General features: G+C 39.3%; 1 protein-coding gene across 7 annotated transcripts in view; it reads left to right on the forward strand.

The window, feature by feature from the left end:
• The first annotated feature begins 1,069 nt into the window (after nt 1-1,069).
• ZHX3 (zinc fingers and homeoboxes 3) overlaps nt 1,070-21,852 on the forward strand; it is a 90,102-nt gene continuing 69,319 nt past the window's right edge. For all 7 annotated transcript variants that reach the window (XR_013544756.1, XR_012086179.2, XR_013544755.1 and 4 more), the window contains exon 1: nt 1,070-1,202. The gene's annotated coding sequence lies outside the window, so the exon portion shown is untranslated. The remainder of the gene's footprint in view (nt 1,203-21,852) is intronic.

A 21,852-nucleotide genomic window follows, 5' to 3' on the forward strand; every position in this document is an offset into this window, starting at 1 on the left:
AGTTTTGGCTGTCCAAATGTTTTGGAGGGTAACATCCAGGCGCTCCAGCCAGCACCGCCAACGATAAGGATTAGAGAAGCTGCACTCCCAAATATTGTATCTCAAGGGCAACCGCGTCTCCACTCTTGATTTAGCTACTATCATCTTCCTTGCATGTCGTTTTGTGACCAAGAAGTACTCGGGATGAGTCTACACATGACACAGAGGAAGGAAAACTTATGAGTGTGGGGATGTCAGAAATAACGTGGAATGCCTTTGGAAACGTCTTTGGAAAGACGTTCCACGTTAATTACGATGCAATTAAGTCACATCAGACCCTGGGCTTCAGGATCTTTCACACTCCTTCCCTTTTATTCCAAAATGTGATGGGAAAGTTCCGCTGCGTTGAGATGGAGCGGCCACTTCTGCTATACAGATCCGAAGACTTCGGCCCCCAAAGCCCTGCCACAGTTCGCCGTATTTGTGCTTGGGACTTTTTGGTATCCCAGCATCTTGTCTCTTCTCCCCCAACACAAGACACACACACACCCAGCCCGTTACACCTGTGCGGATGCGCCCATTTAATATTGCTCCTCTGTTAAGCGAAGGGTGGTTTTTCTCCTTTCTATTCAGAACAGCAGAGGACCGGAGTAGTCGGCGAGATAAAGGACCGGGAAATTTAAAAAAAAAACAAAACAAAAAAAACCGGAATCATAGACGGGTTGGTCGCAGAGAACGGGGAGAGGGGGGAAAAAAACACGTCCGAAGAAAACCGTGTCAGGAACAAGTAACTCCTCCGGCTCAACAGAACGCCGCTGTCCTACTCGCGCCACCAGGGCGCATGCGCACAGCCTTCCGCTCGCCGCCGGTTACGTCACCCCCCTCCTCTCCAGGGCCCGGCTTCCCCCCCCTCCCCAGCTTTGTCACTCGAGATTACGCTGTTGCAGATTGGTGCTGATCATTCTGTTTCGTGCGCCCGCCCGCGCCGTCCCCTTCCCTTGTCTTCTCCCCCCCCCCGCCCGCCCGGCGTCTGAGCTCTACGGATTTGAATCCACCCCCAGCCTTACGTTGGTTTCGTGGCGTCGGTTCGGTAGCGGCCCCCTCGCCCCCGCCCCCCCCCGCCTCCCCACAGGACTGAGCCACACCGCTGCGGCCTCGGCAGCTCCACCAGGGTGACGCGCCTCTTTTCTCTCGGACAGACGGGGAGGCAACGGCTGGCGGAGGTGAGTCCTGGGGACTCTGGGGCTGAGGGGAACTCTACTTCCCATGCCTGGGTGGACTTCCCCGGGACCCCCGTTCCGGCGCCCGGCGCTTAGCCTTTGCCCTCTTCCGCGACCCCCGACCCGGGGGGGCGGTTCAGGCGCCCCTCCAACTCTTGACAATCCCCCTCCCTCACCGGCTCGGGGTGTCCCTTCCCGCCAGCCGCCCCCTTCCCGTTCCCACGCCCCCTTGTTTGTAGCCCCTCTCTTCCCTTTCCCGTCTGCCTCTTTCCCTCGCCGTCCATGGCCGTCCCTCAGAGACGTGGTCACCGTCTGGTCCGCAGTGTTTCCTCCTCGCCTCCGGTCAGGAGCTGACCCCCCCCCCCAATTTCCCCGCTCCCTCGTCCCTTTGACGACCCTGGTGTCCCCATGGGTGCCTCGTCGGGCTCCCCTGGCTGTCATGCCTTCTCCCACCACCCCCTTCCGGGCACTCCCACCCCCTGCTATTCCGGGTCGTCCCCCCAACTCTGGCTTCCATCTCCCATTGTCTTTACCACCCCACTTCCATCTCCTCACTTACCACGACAGCAACCCCTTTCTTTACCTCAGTCAGTGCTACCTCTCTTCCCACCATCACCCCCCACACACACACCGTGGGTCGCACACGCACTCCCCACTTAACGCTTTTTCTCCTATTGTGTCCTGTGGCTCTCTTTATCTCTTTGCTGTGTTAATTTGGGGATCCCAGCCTTACTCTGTCAGTCACTTCTGGATTTGCTTGCCTCCCTCATCCAGGATCTTTCATTAACTTCTGCTCTTCTGTCTTACACCCACCCCCTCAGGGATTTCCCACTTCTTCCATCCTATAGAAAAGCCGTCTTTAAACTCAGTTCCCAAGAAGTCTTTTATGTATTCGTCCCTTGTCTTAAACAAGGCTGGGCTGGCAAGTATAAGACATCACTATCCACAATCTTGGCTCAACTTTCCTGATCCTTATGCTTGTTTGGATAGCTTATTACGCCTCTCCTCCTTCTAGATCAGGGGTGGGCAATTAATTTCTATGGGGGGGGCACATGAAAAATCTGAACTCTGTTCGGGGACCGAACCAACTTTACTTAAAAATAAAATGAAACAGTGATGTTATGATTGTTTTTATTTTAAACTTGTTAATCTTCACAAATACTGAAGAGGTTTTTTGCTGTATGTTAAAGCTAAGCAACTGATAAACTTTAGACAAAAAAGCTATAAATGGTTTTGATGTTCAAAACTGTCCGCGGGCCGGATAGGAAAGACTCGCGGGCCGTATGTGGCCCTCGGGCTGCACTTTGCCCAAGTCTATTCTAGATATACCATAAAGTTATAACAGCAGTAACAGTGACACCAGTTACATGGAGAGACACAATGGCCAACATGCAAGGCCAAATGTTTTGTGTCTTCCTGTGTTGCCTAATGTTTGTGGTCTCTTGCCTGACATAGTATACTGGGGAACTTGAATCCTTCTTGCATCACCTTCATGTCACTTTTCTAACATTTTACTCATCCTAATGCAAGATATCACCACACTGTGCATTTTGTTTTCACGTATAAACCACATGGCTATGTTCTTGTCGTTGTTTAGTTTTATTTCAGTCATCATCATCATTGCTGTTGCCATTTCTTTTCCGTTCACTTCCAGGGTTGCATATGGTATTCTCTCCCATACTCGGACCTTACTTGTACTATAATCTTTGCTGAGAAGCTCCTTTTTCCATTTTTGTTACACCACTGCCATGGGATTAATAATAATGACTTGCTCACTTTTAAGGATTACATCTAGGTAAGGTATGTTCAATGCCTGAAACACTTGAAAAAGGTATACAGATGTTCATTTCTAAGAATTAATCATCGAGTTCTATTTTGAAAAGGAGAGTTTTTCAAAGTAATTTATGTATAATATATCTAATACCAGAGGTTCATCACAATTTTCTTCTGTTATTATTATCCCTATCATTACATCTTGACACAAACACTTTTTATGTTCTGTGGCTGATGTCCCATTTCCTTTACAGATATTGTTATCTCATTTTTAAAACTTCCAATTGACTTTTCAGATGGACTTGTAGTTCTAGTAAGATTTTATAGTATTTTGTTAGGTAAAAGAAAGAAAGACCTTGAGAACAGCAGGTTTATCTGGTCCCTGAACATACTGTACATGTGAGAGTGTGCAGACTTCCAGAGATGTTGATGTGTTGACAAGAAATCTCACAAAACCTTAATGACTAATTTAGTTTGACAATAACATGTGTAGATTAGTGCCCATGTTACCAGATGCATAAGTGTTGTTAGTTGATTTTCCATGTGTAGGTATATAATTATAAAGGAAAACAATGTAAACGCTGAGACCAGGTGATCATAATACTGTATAAAGTTTGTGACTATTTTACTTTAAATCTGTGTGCAATGTCCCAGTGAGAGTAATACGTCTTTGATCTGCTGAAATGGACTTTGATCCGTGAATGCTTATGCTGTAATAAATCTATCAGTCTTAAAAGTGTCCCAGGACTCTCTTAGTTGTTTATACTGAGAAACAAGACTCTAGATATACAGTATCTTGAAGTTTTTTTTTTTTTTTTTTTAAAGCTGTTAGTTTGGACAGTGTGGCAAATATACAGGCACTTGAAGAAAAATGTCTTGGGAGAATTTGCAGATCAATGTTAATGGCCGAGTTGTATTTGCTCTCTAAAAGAGAATTCATGTTATGTTCAGAGGCTACCCGCATTGTGTTCTTAGAACATATTACGTAAATTACCTGTCATCATTTTATTTCCAAGATTCAGAATTTCATAGATTGTGGTTCCTTCTCTCTTCCCTTCTGCTGCTTTCTGCTAGTGTCTAAATATTTTTTCTCAACCAGAAAGACTAGAAACTTTTAAACATGGAAGATGAGGTAGTGCAGAATGCAGAAACACGGAGGTGACATACAGAACTAAAGTGTGCAGTATGAATAGTCAGAAAATGCATGCATTACGAATTGCTCTGAAATATGTAAGCTATGTACAATCTTAGATTAAAGTTGACTTTGAAGAGGAAGGTCTTTCAGCCCTGCCTGAATGCTTGTGCAGAAGGAGCATGGTGGAAGTCAATAGGAAAGATGTTTCACAGTTCTGGAGCCACCGCCAAGAAGGCACTATCTCTTGTGTGCATATCACACTGCTCTTAAAGACAGCTACTTGTGAAGGACTAGCAGGGAAGAATTATATGTGCTAAGGTGATCCTCTGAGGAACTTGGGTACCTTAAACTAGGGCTGCAAAACCACACCTGTCTTGTCCTTGCAGGTCAAGATTAGGCATTAAACATTCTTCTCTTTCCTTGCAAGGGTTAGCATTCTCAACAGCAATTTCTCATTGGGTAAAATAATGTTTTGCACAGATTGCTGCTTTCTGTGCAAATTGGCTGTTTTGCAAAGAAAGAACGAATAAAAGAAAGAAAAGACAACTGCAAAGTTGTATGCATTTCCCAAAACTAGTGCAACGATTGTTAGATTAGAAATTCAGAGCACTAAATTTTTCCAAGAAACAGCTGTGTTAGTTTGTTTTGGCATGTTTCAGTTTTTGGCATTTTAAAAAACAATCAGTGAATCCCTTTGTGCTTGCTTTGTGTTTGTGAACATGTGTGTTTCACCTTTCAAAGAGAAAGAACACTGACTAGATATATTTTACACAAGTTACTGAGCTCTAAAAGGAGAATGAGCTCCTTTGTCCTGCTTTTGGCTAGAAGTGAGGAATCTCACAACCTTTTTAAAATTCCTTACTGAGGTATTGCCTCATGCTGAGACAGGGAGAACAAAAAAGTTAGGAAGTACTCTTTCTATCTTACTTTAAAGTTATGTTGGATTTTTAAAAAGGCACTTCACCAGATCATCCCATACTACAGTACATGTTAGTTTAGCCATCATGTTGCTTACATGCCAGTTTGCTTTTGTAGTGTCTTGTTCATAATTCCAGCTCTTGCTCACAAGCAGCTAACCACACAATCCGTTTTTCAGGATGCTGTGAGTTTCAGTCATAGCATAGCAACAGTGACTGGTATATTAAAATAAACACTGGCATTTTCTCTCAAGTCTTACTCCTTTAAAAAAAAGAAAATAAGTGAAGTACTTTGTTTAACATTTGTACTTAAAAAATAACAGGCTTGTTTTCTTCCACTTGGCAATGGCTGACCAGTTGCTAGCAGTTGCCTGTAAAAATTCCTGCCGCAACACTTTTTGTCCCTGTTGCTTAGAAATTCCACCAATAGGTTGTTTTCATGCTGTGATCAGAATTTGCTGAGGACTGGACTGACATGGCTGCTAGTCATTCTGATTACAGTATGATTTTAGTAAATTAAGAATTAACATACTTTTTTCTTAGTATTGATTTGTACAAAAATCCAGCTGTCTGTAGTAAGCTAGTATTCAAATCTCTGTTCACCCCGGCAGTGTTTCGACGTTCATTCCAGGGTCACATCATGCAGGACATACAGCCATGTGTGACTCTTTCCCTTGTATTGTTGGATTTCACATTAAAAACAACAGCAGGAGGCTGTTCTGTTAAGTGGAGGATCAGCAGCGACACACTTAACTCTTTCCACTTGGGCTGCTTTTCCTCTAAAGGTTTGATCCAGCACCCTTTTTTTTCCAAAAGTGGAGTAAGGTATGAACGCTTGCATGTTTTATCCTATAACAATAACAGCAGCTGAAAGTACTACTGAATGAAGCAAATGGTTGAGAACCAAGGGGTAAAGCTTCCCAGCTGCTTTTCCTCTGCTCCCAGTTAAGGCTGCCCCTAATTTAAAATCAGATATCGGAGGAGATTTATGGACAACTTTATATAAGATATCCATTTGGATTTTTCATCAGCACCGTAAGAGTCATAGTTTACTTGCATTATAAACTAGTTTCGGTAACAGCCAATGGTAGTGATATAATTTTAAAATGTTTATTTTATACTTTTTATAATTTTAAGGAAATTTCCAGTGTTGTATTGTTTTGCAGAGGGCTTTGGATAAATGCAACAAATCTGACACCCTGAAACTTAGTTGCCTGATAGCAGTTTTCCCTGCCTTGGCTCTTTCAACATGCACTATATCAAGCCCTCATGAACAAGTTGCAGTCTTGCATGTCTTGATGGGAGAGATTCAAAAAGGCTGCCATATGGGATTAGACAGATTTTTTAAAAAGAGATCAAGACCCATTTACAAGTCAGTCCTTTTCAATGGATTCCCTTCTCTGAAGTCCACTGGGATTTACTCTCTAATATGTGGAATTGGGATTGCAGTCCACTGGTGCTGAACAATATAGTGGAAAGCAATATTAAGAATAATTGGCTTAAGTTACAGGTGCTAAACTGGATTTGCTGTAAGTAACAGGAACAACACATAGACATTTTCATCCTAACCTACAGCCTTGGGATTTTGCTTCTGTTAATGCTGACAGCCAAAGTGAATATGTCAGGTTTAAGGGATGTGTTGCAATCAGTCCTCCTGCAAGACTTGCATTGAAGGTCTGTATAGGCAAGACCTTACCAGATGCAGAGAGTCCTTATTTGTACATAGTCAATTGTGTTCCAATTCTTGGGAACTGGAAATGTTTGAATAGGATGCCGATTCCAGATGGAAAGAACACACACTAGTGTCTTGCGTCACTTTCATTTGGATGGATATCATTTCTCGGAAATGACTGGTTTTGGATTATGACAATGTTTCTTTTTTTTTTTTTAAATCTCTCTTGAAGATTTTAGAAAGGGAAGGAATCTTTTCTGAAAATAAAACCTTAACGTTTTTCCCAAACACTTCCACCTATTTTCTCTTGTCTTTTTTTTCCCCTTCCCAAAACAGTTTCTGGTCACAGATGTTGGGCACAAATAATGTAATTATTTGTGTATTATAGACTTGTTCTTTTTTCCATCTGCAATTTTAATTTAGGTTTACTCTGTGTTCTTTCCATTGGACCACTTGTATTTTGTTAATCCAAACCAAGGATCACTGTGTCCTTAGCAAGTTTGATGGCTAGTTCTCTATGGATATGGGACAGCCAACATTTCCTTTTGATCTTATGGTGAGAGAATTCAACTGATGGAAGGACACACAGAGAGTCAGCATTGCTATACACGAACTTTTAAAAAGTAAAGAGAAAGATCAAAGAGCAACATAATCAGTTAAAGCAGAGAACTGTTGAGGAGTGAAAGGAAATGTAAAAGAGGTTTAATTTAATTGGAGCTATCAGGCACTTGGTGGCACTGCGGTTTAAACCGCAGGAGCCTGTGTGCTGCAAAGTCAGAAGACCAGCAGTCGTAAGATCGAATCCACACAATGGAGTGAGCTCCTGTCGCTTGTCCCAGCTCCTGCCAACCTAGCAGTTCGAAAGCATGCAAATGCGAGTAGATAAATAGGTACCAATACGGTGGGAAGGTAACAGTGTTCCATGTCTAGTCGCGCTGGCCCTGTGACCACGGAAACTCTCTTCAGACAAATGCTGGCTCTACGGCTTGGAAACGGGGATGAGCACCGCTTCCTAGAGTCGGACACAACTGGACATTTGTCAAGGGGAACCTTTACCTTTATTTTTTTATTGATTAAGTTGGCTGAATATTGTATTGTTTTGTTAAAATACTGTCTTTAATATGATGGTAATCAGTTGAAAACTATTTTTCACCTTCCACCGTAATCAAAACCAGTACTCAGTGCAGTCTTCTTTAAATGTGCCAAGAAAAAAAATCTCAGTCTAGCTAATGCAGCATATTTCCAAGTATCTTTAAGAGAGATAGCTCTCTGGGTTGTTTCAACATATAAACAAAAATTAAAAAAAATCTTGTGGCAGTTTTAATATTAACAAGTTTATGTTTAGTTTGAGCATTTGTGGGTTACAATCCATTTGTGCATAAATTGCAATCCAAAATTTACAAATTGCTATTAGACTTGGGATATTTGTATTCATATCCTTGGGGATATGAATATTGGCACCACACGTGCCTCGAGAAACCAGGCCGTCCCCACCAAACTGGCAGATTCATTTATTGCTTCTGGTCTGGTGTGCATGATTGGCAGTGTTCTTGTTGTGCTAATCCAGGAAGCAGTGCAGCCAGTGCTTCCCTGCCTCCCTGCAGAGCTAAGCGGGGAGATTCATCATCTTGCCTTCTCATTGGGAGTGGTCAGCTGTGTGGGGAGGTGGAGAAGTGCTGGCTGGGCTGCTTTTTATGTTGGACTGAAGAGAACTACGCTGGCTGCACATAGCAAGTGATAAGTGGGCCTGCCGGTTTGAGGAGGCGAGGATCTGATTTTGCCAGGCACCTGTGGTGCTGATATTCATATTCACATCTCCTGAGATATGAATACAAATATCCCATGTGTAATTACTATATAAAAAATATCTGTACTTGTGTATGTTATTAGTGGATACTTATCTATATGTCTGGGGGACTGAGAAATATATTGTCTTCTATTTGTCTGGTAGGCCTTCAGGGCACAACAAACATTTTAATATACCGTATTTTTCGCTCCATAAGACGCACCTTTCCATAAGACGCACCGATTTTTTAGGAGAAGAAAACAGGAAAATATAATCTGTTTTCTTCGCTCCATAAGATGCACAGACTTTCCATCCCCCTGTTTTGTGGGAAAAAAGTGAGTCTTATGGTGCAAAAAATACAGTATATAGAGCTACCTTGTTCTGCATCTAGCCAGTTACTTAACTAGCCAACATTGTCCATTTGGACTCTCCAGACCTAAGAGCTTTTGGTTGAACCTAAGACAGTGAACCTGAGACTTTCTGCATGCAGTACATAAGATCATAGTGTCATATACTGTGTCCTAGAATGGGAGAACCTGGGGAATAGACCTACATCCTTTGCCATACAAAATGTGGCCTACCAATGAACTAACATGTGAACTAGCATGTGAACTCTATTGATGGTAGGTGGTATCAGCCTCAGTTGGGTAAGCCATTAAGTGGTCATGCCATCTTACTGATGATGGGTTATCAGTTCTAAGGAATACTCTGAGTCTGAAAGCTGTATAAGGAGGTAGTGCAATGGGATTGACTCTCTGGACTCATAACTTGCCAGAATATAAAATATTCTTGGTATTGGTGGTAATGCCATGGTTCTAATTGTCAGCAGTTCACTCTCCCAGCTACAGGATTTAGTGATACTGAAAATGCATTTGATGCCTGATCTAATTCTTATAGTCTCGCCAAGGGAGGAAATTATTCTCAACATTTCCACATGGTAATGGTAAAGTAGGTTTCATGAACAAGACCCCAGCTTCAGTCTTTGCCATTTTTGTTTCAGAGAATAAGTAGCAGGTGTGTGAACGCTTGCCTGAAACCTGATGTTGATAAGAGTCAGTAACAAGTTAGGCTGGGTAGACAGAGATTTAATGTGGCAGCTTCCTATATACAGTATGCGTTTGTTTGGTGAAAGTCCGTGGAGCTCAGTAGTTTGTGTACAGAAGGTCTCACATTGAATCCCTGGCATCTCCAGGTGGGATTTGGCAAGACTCATGACTAAACCTCTGAACACCTAGTGCTGTGCAGAGACAACAGTAATTGAGCTAGATAGACCACTGGTCATCTACTCTATGAGGCAGCATCTTAGGTTTCTGCAGGCTTCAACTCAAGCAGTATATATAATTGCATGATGTTAGAATTCCTCTTCTGGTTTTGTCAACAAGAAGCTAATCTGATTCCCGGAGTCCCCACATAGGACACTATGAAATAATATCATAGAATTATAGAATAATTGAGTTGGAAGGGGCTTATAAGGCCATTGGGTCCAACCCACTGCTCAAAGCAAGAATCCAAATCAAAGGAGAGCTGACAGATGTTTGTCCAGTTTTCTCTTGAATGCCTCTAGCACTGGAGCACTCACCATCTCCCAAAGTAATTGGTTCCATTGTCATACTGCTCTTACAATTAAGACTTTTTCCTGATATTCCGCCTAAATCTGGCTTCCTGTAGCTGGAGCCCTTTATTATGTGTCCTGTACTATGGGATGATTGAGAACAGATCCTGTCCCTCCTCTGTATGATAATCTTTCAAATATTTGAAAAGTGATATCATATCTTCCCACAGTCTTATTTTCTCAAGGCTAAACATGCCCAGTTCTTTTTGTCTTTTCTCATAGGGCTTGGTTTCCAGTCCCCTGATCATCGTTGTTGCCCTTGTCTAAACTTGCTCCAGCTTGTTGGCATTCTTCTCAAAGTGTGGTCTCCAGAACTGGACATGGTACACAAAATGAGGCCTAAGCAGTACAGAACAGAGGGGAACTAGTACCTCACAGGATTTGGAGACTATACTTCTGTTAATGCATCCTAAATTAGCATTAGCCTTTTTTTGTAACGACATTGTACTGGTGGCTTACATTGAATTTTTGATCTACAACAACTTTAAGATCCTTCTCACTCATAGTACTACTGAGCCAAGTATCCCCCATCTTGTAAATGTGTGTTTAGCCTACCCATGTAGAAATTTGCATGTATCCTTGTTAAATTTCATTTTGTTGTTTTCAACCCAGTGTTCCAGCCTATCAAGATCTTTTTTAATTTTGTTTGTCTTCCTAGGTATTAGCTGTTCCACCCAATTTTGTGTCATCTGCAAATATGATTAGTATTTCCTGCACTCCCTCATCCAAGTCATTAATAAAAATGTTGAAGAACACTGGGCCCAGGACTGAATCTTGTGGTACCCCACTTGCTACCCTCTCCCAGTTTGAGAAGAAGCGTTTGATAAGCACTCTCTGAGTATGATTCTATAACCAATTGTGTATCCACCTGACACTTGTTCTATCCAACCCACACCAAGTTAGTTTGCTAATAAGAATATCATGGGATACTTTGTCAGAGGTTTTGCTGAAGTTAAGATATATTACATCTACAGTATTCCTACCGTCCACCAGGGAGGTTACCCAGTCATAAAATAAGATTAGTCTGGTAGGATTTGTTCTTGGCAAATCCATGCTGGCTTCTCGTTATTAATGCATTAAATGAAATTGTTCACAGCTTCTCCCTGTGGGGTGACAACATTTTAAAGTTGGTTGTCACAGAGATCAGTAGAACAGTAGCAACAGTTTATGCAATCAATAGCTTACAGGAGTCTTAGACACTAACATACATGTTGTGATCAAGGTGACATAGGTAGCTATTATATTCTAGTTCTTTCACAAGAAGAAAGAACATGGAAGGTAACTTCCAATGCATTGAAGGTAACTTCCTGTAGGATTATTTCTTTACATTAGATATGGAGCAGGAAATTATCACTACTCTCTTTCTGCTATTAATAACAGACATAAGTCCTTTAAAGTTTCCGTGTAATTCATTCTCCCAATAACTACTGTGTCATGGGTTCCTTTATGTTTCTGTTATGCTTGTTCCGGAAATAAGGTTGTGCCAGGATTTGAAACATAGTCTTGTGGATCTGCTTCTGTCATTCTGGCTTCTAATCATATTCTACCTCACTTATCACTAAGTCAGGAATTGGCAGAATAAATCTGATAATGCTGCATAACAAGCAAATTATTTGTGTTTAGCATTTTATAGAATTTCAACATGTTTTTTCAGTTTGTTGTAATTTTTATTGAACAGTATGATGAATCTCCAGTTTTGCAGATGGGGACTTAAGAAGACAACAGATCTTGATGGATTTGTTGTCAAAACCCAGATTCAAAGACAGTTTCCCTGTTGGATAATTTTGACTGCCCAGCATTCAGTTTTCTGATAATTGAATTGGTAAATTTTCTTTGTCTTGTTCCTGAATATGACTTGAAGCCCAGAAGTGCTGTTTGAACTTTAGATTTTCCTGTACATGAAATGGAAACTTAGTCCATGTTTTTATGAGGAAATCTAATCCATATTATTATGAGGTGAAGGATGGGTAACATTTTTGCTTTACCTCAGTTAACCTCCGGAAAGCTCCATGAAGTAAGTCACTATTAGTTTCCATGTGTAGTTGTGCAGCTGAAGCTGAGAGGATGTGTCTTAAATATACCCAAGCAAGTTGAACTGTAATCTAAGGTGTGTACTCGGTCCATTACACCACCATTGTATGCAAAGGTTCTCTGATCCAGTTTTATGAAATGTAAACAGCTTTGAGAAGAAAGAACAGTTACACAAGCCAGTGCTAGCTGTCAAAAGAAGATCTTCCTGATATTTCCATCCCAGTGGATTTTTCCACAGTGAAATCTGGTTGTATTGGGTTTTTGTCACCATCTGAAAGGTGACTGCATTCTTCACTTGAAAATATAATAATCTGCATATTATGGGACCATAATATGAAGAGAGTTTTACTCTCTCACACCTTAGGTGTTAAGGGTGGTTTGGCTGTGATTCACGAACCAAAGGGGAATCTCAAATGCCAAAGCAGTAAGTTAGTTTTTATAATGTTTGTTCAGAATAAAGGTACAAGATGAGACTAAATTATTTATTTATTTTATTTTATTTTATTTTATTTTATTTTATTTTATTTATATGCTGTCCACACTACCCAAAGGTCTCTGGACAGCTTACAACAATTAAAATACAATAAAAAAGATAAAACAATTAAAATACAATTAAAATATATACTCTAAAAATTCCCATCAGGACCCATAGTTGATATTATTTCAATTAAAAGCCTTCTGGAACAGGAAGGCTTTGACCGGGCACTGAAATGTCATCAGTGTCGGCACCAGACGAATCTCAATTGGGAGAGTGTTCCATAGTCTGGGGGCAGCTGCCGAAAAGGCCCTTTGTCTACAAGCCATCCCTCCTTACCTCCTTGAGGGGCGGCTCTTTCAAAAGGGCCCCTTGGTTAGATCTTAACTGCCGGGTAGGTTCATGTGGAAGGAGACGGTCCTTCAGGTATCGAGAGCCCAATTATCCATCTCACGTCAAGACATTTTAAGCACTCATAGGCATGGCTAGTAAAAGCTCCTTGCCATGGGTCCTTTAAAATAATGATGTTAACAAAAACACAAAGATGAGAGTTAGAATTTGCAAAGAGCACATATATTACTTCTTGCATATTGATTTCCAGTGATACTCAACTTCACCATCATAGTGACCACAATGTTATATATGGCAAAATCTAAATCATTATGATGGCTTGTTACCAATTATTGGTTCACTTAAGAAAAGCCCAAGGGGTATCCTGCCCCCCTCTCAAATAGTAGTAACAAGTCTAATTTGTAGTGCGCTGTTTATGCTGAAAACGAGCTAACTTCATTTTAGCCAATTATAAATGTATTGTTATGCATCAAATTTGATCTAACTATGGCTGAAGTTTATTGGATGCAGGTGTCATAACATTTGCTAATTTATATATAGCTGAATTATCACGAACCCAATTGATTAGGTAAAGAACAGTTGTGATGAAAGCAAAGCAGGTGGCAAAAATTAAACAGAAAACTTCAGGAAACAGTGGGATAGGAATAGGGACATTGTGGTTCCCAATAACACTTGACTCCAACTTCCATTTTCTTTCTCCATTCTTTTAAACCTAAAATGTACAGATTACTTTTGACATATTAAAAGCTTCAGCTAGCAGAGCATGAAAGTTGATTCTGATGAACAGTGGCATGGTTATCGGTTAAAATCTGAAATGCAACAAGTTATTTATTTATTTATTTATTTATTTATTTATTTATTTATTTATTTATTTATTTATTTATTTATTTATTTTTGGAAAAAAATCCCTCATCTCTACAGTGTTCTTGGAGGCATTCCTGGAAGTGTAGTCCAGAACAGATTTTTTTTCCTGAGGTCTCTGGTTAAAATGCAGTTGCATATGGGCAGTAGAGTTTTCTTGGATTTGGGGACAGGAGGCTGTGTGTGTGTTCTATTTTGCTGTTTTTCCCCTGTGTCTGTGTGTGTGACAAGGGAATGCTTTCCTTGCTTGCTTATGTGTGTGTGGTTACTTAACTATGAATTTATTTTGTTAAAAGTGTGTATTTTGGTGGACTTTAAGGACTGTTGTTTGGTGATGGTAGTTGGTTGGTTGTACTACTGCCTAATTTATAGAGCAGATTGATTCTCTGTTGCCTTGCCTCTGTGTTTTGTAGGTACTTCTATGGGTCCTTTAGGTCATTTTTTAGACTGGCACCAATGCCAATGGAGGGAAATGAAATGAAAACATTGGAAAGATGTGGTCCCTTTTGTGAGAAACAGTGATGGAGGTGTATCTCCAAATGCCAGATGCAAGGGAGTGGTATCAGGAGACAGGTATCCTCCCAGAGGCATCTGGTGGGGCCACTGTGAGATACAGGAGGCTGGACTAGATCAGTGGTTCTTAACCTTGGGTTACTCAGGTGTTTTTGGACTGCAACTCCCAGAAGCCTTCACCACCAGCTGTGCTGGCTGGGGTTTCTGGGAGTTGCAGTTCAAAAACACCTGAGTAACCCAAGGTTAAGAACCATTGGACTAGATGGTCCCTTGGCCTGATCCAGCAGGGCTCTTCTTATGTTCTTATGACCAATGCACAAAAATGTGAAAATTAAAGAGATACCTTCCTAAAGAACTTAAAACAAAAATGAAAGTTTTTGTTGTGTACATCTCTCATGGGCAGCTACTTCTGGAAAGCCTTATTTAAAAAAATAATATGACTTTTTCTCTTTTCCTTTCCACCTTTTCTCTATAAAATTGCAAGGAGCATCATCATCAGTGATGGTTAAGTCATGATCGCATGAAGGCAGTTCTTATGGAAAGCTTTTCCATAAAGCATATTTTTTGTACTTCTGTACCTTACAATCCCTGTAAGTTTGAACTGGATCTGTGTCTCTTTCTACTGGTTGCTTGTGTAATTTCTTGTTAACAGAGCATCTTCCCAGAATTAGCATCTTGTTTGGACAGATAGAAGCTCATTTGCTCTTAATGGGGAAATTTGTGTTAAAGATGTGTGTTTGGCAAGATGGGAGAAAAACAGACACATGTAAGAGGTTCCTAAGAATCAGAAATACTCTTTCCTGGCTCACCTAAAGGGCTGCTATCTCAGACTGTGCTCTTGTCACTTAATATTTGATGCTTGTTTCTGAGAAATACAGAAGCAATGTTTTGTTCAACCTTAATGTGTTGACATTTATTGTTAGTCTGTGGCCACTTAATCAGATTTTATCCTCAAGAAATTTAAGTTCTCTCTCTGTTTGTATAGGTGTAGTCCAAGAAGGTGGTGTCAAAAGAAACCCCTAGAAGTATACTCAATAATACTATCGTGTTCTTGATATAGCACAGTTTTATACATAGCACCTTTTCCTGAATTCTGACGTACACATGTATCTGTTGATGCTTAGCAAAATAACAAAGATGTTGCTGGAAGACTACCTTTTGATGGGCCATTTGCTCAGTAGAAGAGTGTATGCTTTGCTTACAGGAAGTCCCACATTCCACTCTATAGCATCTTATATAGTGCTGGGGAAAATATTCTGTCTGAAACCTGTTCCCATTCAGAGTAGATAGTACTGCTGTGCATAGCTCAATAGTCCACCACATTATAATGCAGCTGTTCCTCAATGGTTAATATTCTTATCTGTTCAGTGGCTTTAAAATATTCTTTTGAGTGCAGTTTAAAGGGCATGTATTTCAATAATTATTTTACAGCAGGCCTATTTTTTGACTCCTTTTCTTATTTATTGAAGATGTAATTGTGTTTGAATAGCATTCAGCCTCCTCAATTTTGTTGTTGTTGTTAAAACAAGAACCAATGCCATTAATCATGAGATCCAGGCTTTGTGATAAGTTGAAATAGACACATATTTCTAGATAGGAGAATACTATATCTTTCATGTGATGTTAATCTTCCTGTAAATGCTAATTTGATCTGCTTATACAAACCACCCTTTCAGTTTTTTCAGCGATACTTGCTACTTCTTCCTGGCCACTGTTTTTGAAAAATGTGGTGGTGTCTGCAGCTTGTATTCTAGGTTCAGGAGGGGTTGTCAATGTTTGGGTTGAAGAAAATTCTTAAGAAGACCAAATCACCTTGGAGAAACATAGAGACTTTATGGAGAGACTTGTTTTCTTCTGAGTCAATAATGACTCAGATGTTCTAGCACTGTTACAGCCTTGATGTGTTAATACTGAGCCATCTGGCTCTTAATAAGCTTCAAAACTACAATATTAACCATTCTCACATTTGTCAGTTCTCTTTTGAGTACACGTATAAGGTTGCTTCATTACCCCATGAGTTTTAATCTTGAGAACCTTATGTAAAGGTCTTCGTACTTTGTGTGAACTTGATCTTGTATGCTGTCTTTGTTGCAGAGTTTTGAATTTCTGGTGAAATTCCTTTTTGCTGTACAATAGACATGTAGCGAGGAGAATAGTTACAAGTTCCCCAGAGTCCACTACTTTCTCAATAACTGGCACTTCAAGTCTCAATAACAGACTCTGAGACATTTGTAGAAGAATTCTCAGTGTCTATGTCTTCTTTGACGGCTTGACATAGAACTGTAATGTATGAGGCCGCTGCTAAGTTACAGAGAATGTATTATGCATAGAAAAAGTACCAGTTTCGGGTTCCACCATCTCTATTTAGAGATTAGAAATATTCCAGCCTGAAATGTTGAGAGCCAATCAGTGCCAGATAGTGTTGTTACATGCTGTCAGGTCAGAACTGACTTCTAATGACCCTAACAGGGTTTTCAAGGTAAGTGAAATATTTAAGGAGTGGCTTTACCAGCTGCACTCCCCTAGTCAGTTACCATGGCCAAGAAGGGATTAGAATCCTGTTCGCCAGAGTCTTAATCCATTATTCTGTCCACTACACCATACTGGGAACTTTCCAGACAGTATATAGGACCAGATTTAATGCAGATATAGTCTAACTTGGTACCTCACTGTGTTATTTTATTGTTTGCCATTACTATGATTCTATGGTGATGGCAAAAGTAGTGATATTTTTCTTGAGGTTTACTTCCAAAGGCAAGAAGTAAAACCAAATGTAAAGTTATATCTAGCTGGACTGTAGTGTGTCTGTTTTGAACAGCATAAAAACGTGATTATTTTTATTTTTATATCCATTCACTAGAAAAGTTTGCACAAAGGATACATGGTTTGTTCACAGAGAACTGAATTGAAATTAGGGTCAGTTGCATATGCACAAATGTTTACCTCAGGTCAATAGCCCCTGTTGTACTTCAACTATTACAGTGGACCCTTGACTTACAGACTGCTTGACTTACAGACTTTTTGAGTTACAGACTTCTCTGGCCGCAAAATTTAGGTTTGACTTGCAGACTGAGATTTGACTTACAGACCAGAAAAAAACCAAAATGGAACAGAAACGGCCTGTTACGGGATTAATCGGTTTTCAATGCACTGTAGGTCAATGGAGACTTGACTTACAGACTTTTTGACTTGAGAACCGCCTTCCAATACGGATTAAATTCTCATGTCAAGACCCCACTGTACTTTCCAAAAGAAAAGAAAGACAGGAGAGTCAGAGATGAAAAGTGAATCAAAGCTCATAGGTGCATCCCATGTGCTTACACAGTTACATAATAGTAGTGGTACAGTATTTACAAGCCTACACTTCTGGTTGTGTGTTGGGGGTGGTGACGTCTAGTTTAAATCAGTGGATTTAGTGGATTTATAAGTCAAATGCCAAGAGAAGAAAAACCAAAAACATGTCTATTCTACTAGGGATCAAGAAAAACAAAGTGGGGAAATAAATGAACTGGTTATTTCTTATTAACAAAATAGAAGGTTGCCATTTTGAGATCATGTTATGAATAATCTACAAAGTATCCTTTGCTTTCTGTAGCCACTCCTGCATGCATCTCAAGCACATTAGGTAACAAACCTATAATTATCTATAGCTGCTTAGGTTTCTAAATCGAATAAAGCATGCCTGTATTCATAGCCAGAAAATATATAGTGCTGATTTGGATGGAGGAGGTAGTCAAAGAAAATAGTCTATAGCTAGGCAGTTAATGTGAATATTTTAGCATAAAGGACATTAACCAGAGGAGAAGTCGTGCATAGTCTGGGTAACAAATACAGATATACCATGTTTCCCTGAAAATAAGACAGGGTCTTATATTAATTTTTGCTCCAAAAAACACATTCGGGGTTATTTTCAGGTGATGTTTTATTTTTTTTCATGTACAACAATCTACATTTATTCAAATACAGTCATGTCATCTTCTGCATGCTGCACAATGGTAGAGGGCAGGCTTTCACTTAAGTAGGGCTAATTTTTGGGGTAGGGCTTATATTACGAGCATCCTGAAAAATCATACTAGGGCGTATTTTCAGGTTAGGTCTTATTTTCAGGAAAACAGGGTAACACTTGTTATTAAAAGCTAGAAAGATTTCCAGATGACATATTTATTGAACTGAATTTGCTGTTTAATATATCTCATCCCTTGACAGGTCCCATTGTAATGACATAATAAATGCTATTCTCTTCACCTGTCAGTGGTTTTAATGTTGTCAGTGTAATTTAAGCATTGTCTTCTAATGGTCAGTTCTAGGAACTATTAATCTGGAAGCACTGTTTGAGCAGCAGATCTTTGGCCAGAGTTGAGGGCTTCCCTCTTACTCTGGAACACTTTTGAAGCTGTTTTATTATTTATGCCCTGCCTTTCAATGTAATTACTAATATTTATTTATTTATTTATTTATTTATTTATTTATTTATTTATTTATTTATTTACTTACTTACTTACTTACTTACTTACTTACTTACTTACTTACTTACTTACTTACTTACTTACTTACTTACTTACTTACTTACTTACTTACTTACTTACTTACTTACTTACTTACTTAATATCCCGCCCATCTGGTATATCATACCACTCTGGGTGGCTAACAGCAAGGATATACAATTAAAATAACTAGATTTGCAAAAGAAAGAAATTAAATGGCAGTCACTAAAGTATTATATAACATGCATACCACTGAAGCAGAACCATCGAATGAGAATTGATGATATATTGATAGGAAACTAGCAAGTAAGTCATTGCTGAATCAGTAAGAGCAGGCTGAGATACAAGATAGGAAGGGGGCTGTTGGTCTGTTTTCTGTCCAATGAACCCTGCTACTTGTTGCAAGCAACTACTCTAACTTTGAATGTTACTTTTTGGAACAAAGTCCCTTAAATTAATCAATGTTCATTGTCATTGGAGGCTCATATGACAGAGAGTACTTGGAGAATCATAACTCGGAAGGGATATATTGTTAGCGAGATTTCAAGAAGTCCATTTGTTTTTTTAATGTGTGCATACTGTTATGAACTATGATTTTGACATGTAAGGATGACCATACATGGCCCATTACTCGATTGCATTACTTGCAAAAGTGATTTGGTGTTAAGTTACCCTAGAGTGAACATTAACAGGGTATGGGGGTGGGGGTTGAAGCTTATTGAACTCTTTTTCCTGAAAGAAGATTCCTCGTAACACACACACACATTCATACAAATATGTAATGCATTATGCTACTTTGAACAGAAATGCCAGTCATTTCAAGTGAATTTCAAGGGTTCAAGTCAACACATACTTGCTGTGTAACAGCCAGTCTCTTCTAACCGTATCAGGCAAAAACAAAAGTAAAAAAATAAATAAAGACGAGAAACCTTGCAGCCCCTTAAAGACGAACTGCTATTTTTAAAGCGAGCTTTCATTGACAGATCCACTTCCTCAGCCATTCTACCCAGTTTTCTTAAGTTTTTAATGGTACAGTATTAGTTGTTGAAAAAAAAATTGACAGTGAAAATTATGAAGTTCTTATCTAATTACAATATTGGATGCAAACTCTCTGCATAAATCTCCAGGAATTGATAGACTTATGGAATGAACATCAACTGTTTTGCCTTCTTTTTTAAACACAGAATATCTATATTATTTTTCTCCTCTCCCTCTTTTAAAACAACAGATTTGTGAAAATGTAAAATATGGATTTCAAAAGAAAAATGATCTCCCTCAAGATAAAATATTTGAAATAGGGTTCCTCTTACATTTACCACAAATCTTCAGCTTTTTTATTTGCATATTGCTATAATAAATTGGAAAATTATATCATTTTCTTGATGCCTTTTTTTTCTTAAGCAGGCATTTGTGTCTCTGAAGAAGGAGAAAATTTCCACTACTTTGCCAGACAAAATAGTTTCAGTCTGAAGTTTGAAGATTAAATGCAGGTCAAGTTTTTGGCTACATTAGGAGGAATAAAGGTTAAGAGAAAAACAAAGTGATTGAATTTCCCACTGATGAGAACAAAGGATATGCAAATTTGAAGACAGAAAGAATGTGGTACACTTTGTAGATTTATATGTGGATTGATTGTTCTTCCCCTAACTATTCAGATGGCCTCCTTTTAAGCTAAGAAACAAGGTGTTCATAAGCTATACTGTATAGTATTCAAAAATGGAACTGTGCATGATCTCTGCAAGTGTGTGTTTCTGAATCAGTGCTTGCTAAGATTGCAAATGCAGGGCACTTAGAAGGGTAAGTGTGTAAGTTGAACAGAATGTGTTTTACCTTGTGTATTTTACTGCAAACATACCTCAAATCTGTTGATCAAGCAATCAGCTAAGAATATAGCTGGGCATTGGGATGCATTTCCACCCATGTTTCTCTTGTGTCACAGTAGCATTGTCTTTAAAATACTGTACAGCTTTTAAATATGCTCCAATTTCATATAAAAATGTATCTTTTAATATTTTGATATAGGTCTGCTCTAAAAGCTGATCAGAAAAATAAGTTGGAGTTGTAACTGTTATCATTCGTGTATCCTTAATAAAATTGCCTGTTTGAGCAAGACAGCCTAATAAGATTTTGCAGAATATTCGGTCATTCAGTAACACGGGAACAATTGCTCAGTCTAAATGTTAAATGATCAGTTATGCACAAACTGAAGTGATGTTTAAAGAATAAGGCTCAGCAAGGTAGATGAGCTCCCTTCAGTCCACAAGTCATCTCAATATAGCTCACAGAAAATAGTTCCAAAGGAGGTATTCCCTTGCTGTTCTAAGATTATCAGTGCTAAAGATACCAAACACTGAAATGTTAAAAATACTGATTTTTCTATGTATCTCTGCCCAGAAACTGTGTGGTATGTGCTTGAGAACCCTATTCTAATATAACAACCCCCTTCCATATCCCTTTGGGAACAAGTCTGGTTGCCTCTTCCTTCAACAAGTTTCTCGATTTGAGAACCTAAAAAAGGGCAAAGGTGTTTTAGTGAGGTCACTGTGTGGTGAATATCTTTAGTCTTTTTATTGACTCTGTATCAGTTTGGTTTTTATTTTATGTGGTTTAAATTATTATTTTAAACTGATTTTGGTTGGGTTTTATTCATCAAAGGTAAATGTGTGAATGCTCAGAGAAAGAAGGGGATATGCCCATCCCTCATTTTATTTTTCACTCTTATTATCCATTAAGGTCAATGAGTAAGAGCAAAGAGCAAAGCCAGTCCCCCCCCCCTTTTTTGCATATCTTCTCTGTTTCTTTATTATTCTGCTTGTAATTTGAAGGAAACAACAATAGTGTAAGATAACCAAATCATATTATTAGCTTTGCAAAATAATGCTTTTGAAAAATATGGCAGTTAAAACCCTGTTCTGTGTAGAAGGTGAGCTACATTCAAGGGTCACTTGAATAGTAATTTAAATTCATCTGTTCTGGTTGTAATTTTTAGAGAATCATTCCTCCTTCATTCAGTGTCACAAAGTGTTGAAAAAGGCTGAATAAA

This window comes from Pogona vitticeps, chromosome 4 (assembly GCF_051106095.1).
Source record: "Pogona vitticeps strain Pit_001003342236 chromosome 4, PviZW2.1, whole genome shotgun sequence".
Classification (NCBI taxonomy): domain Eukaryota; kingdom Metazoa; phylum Chordata; class Lepidosauria; order Squamata; family Agamidae; genus Pogona; species Pogona vitticeps.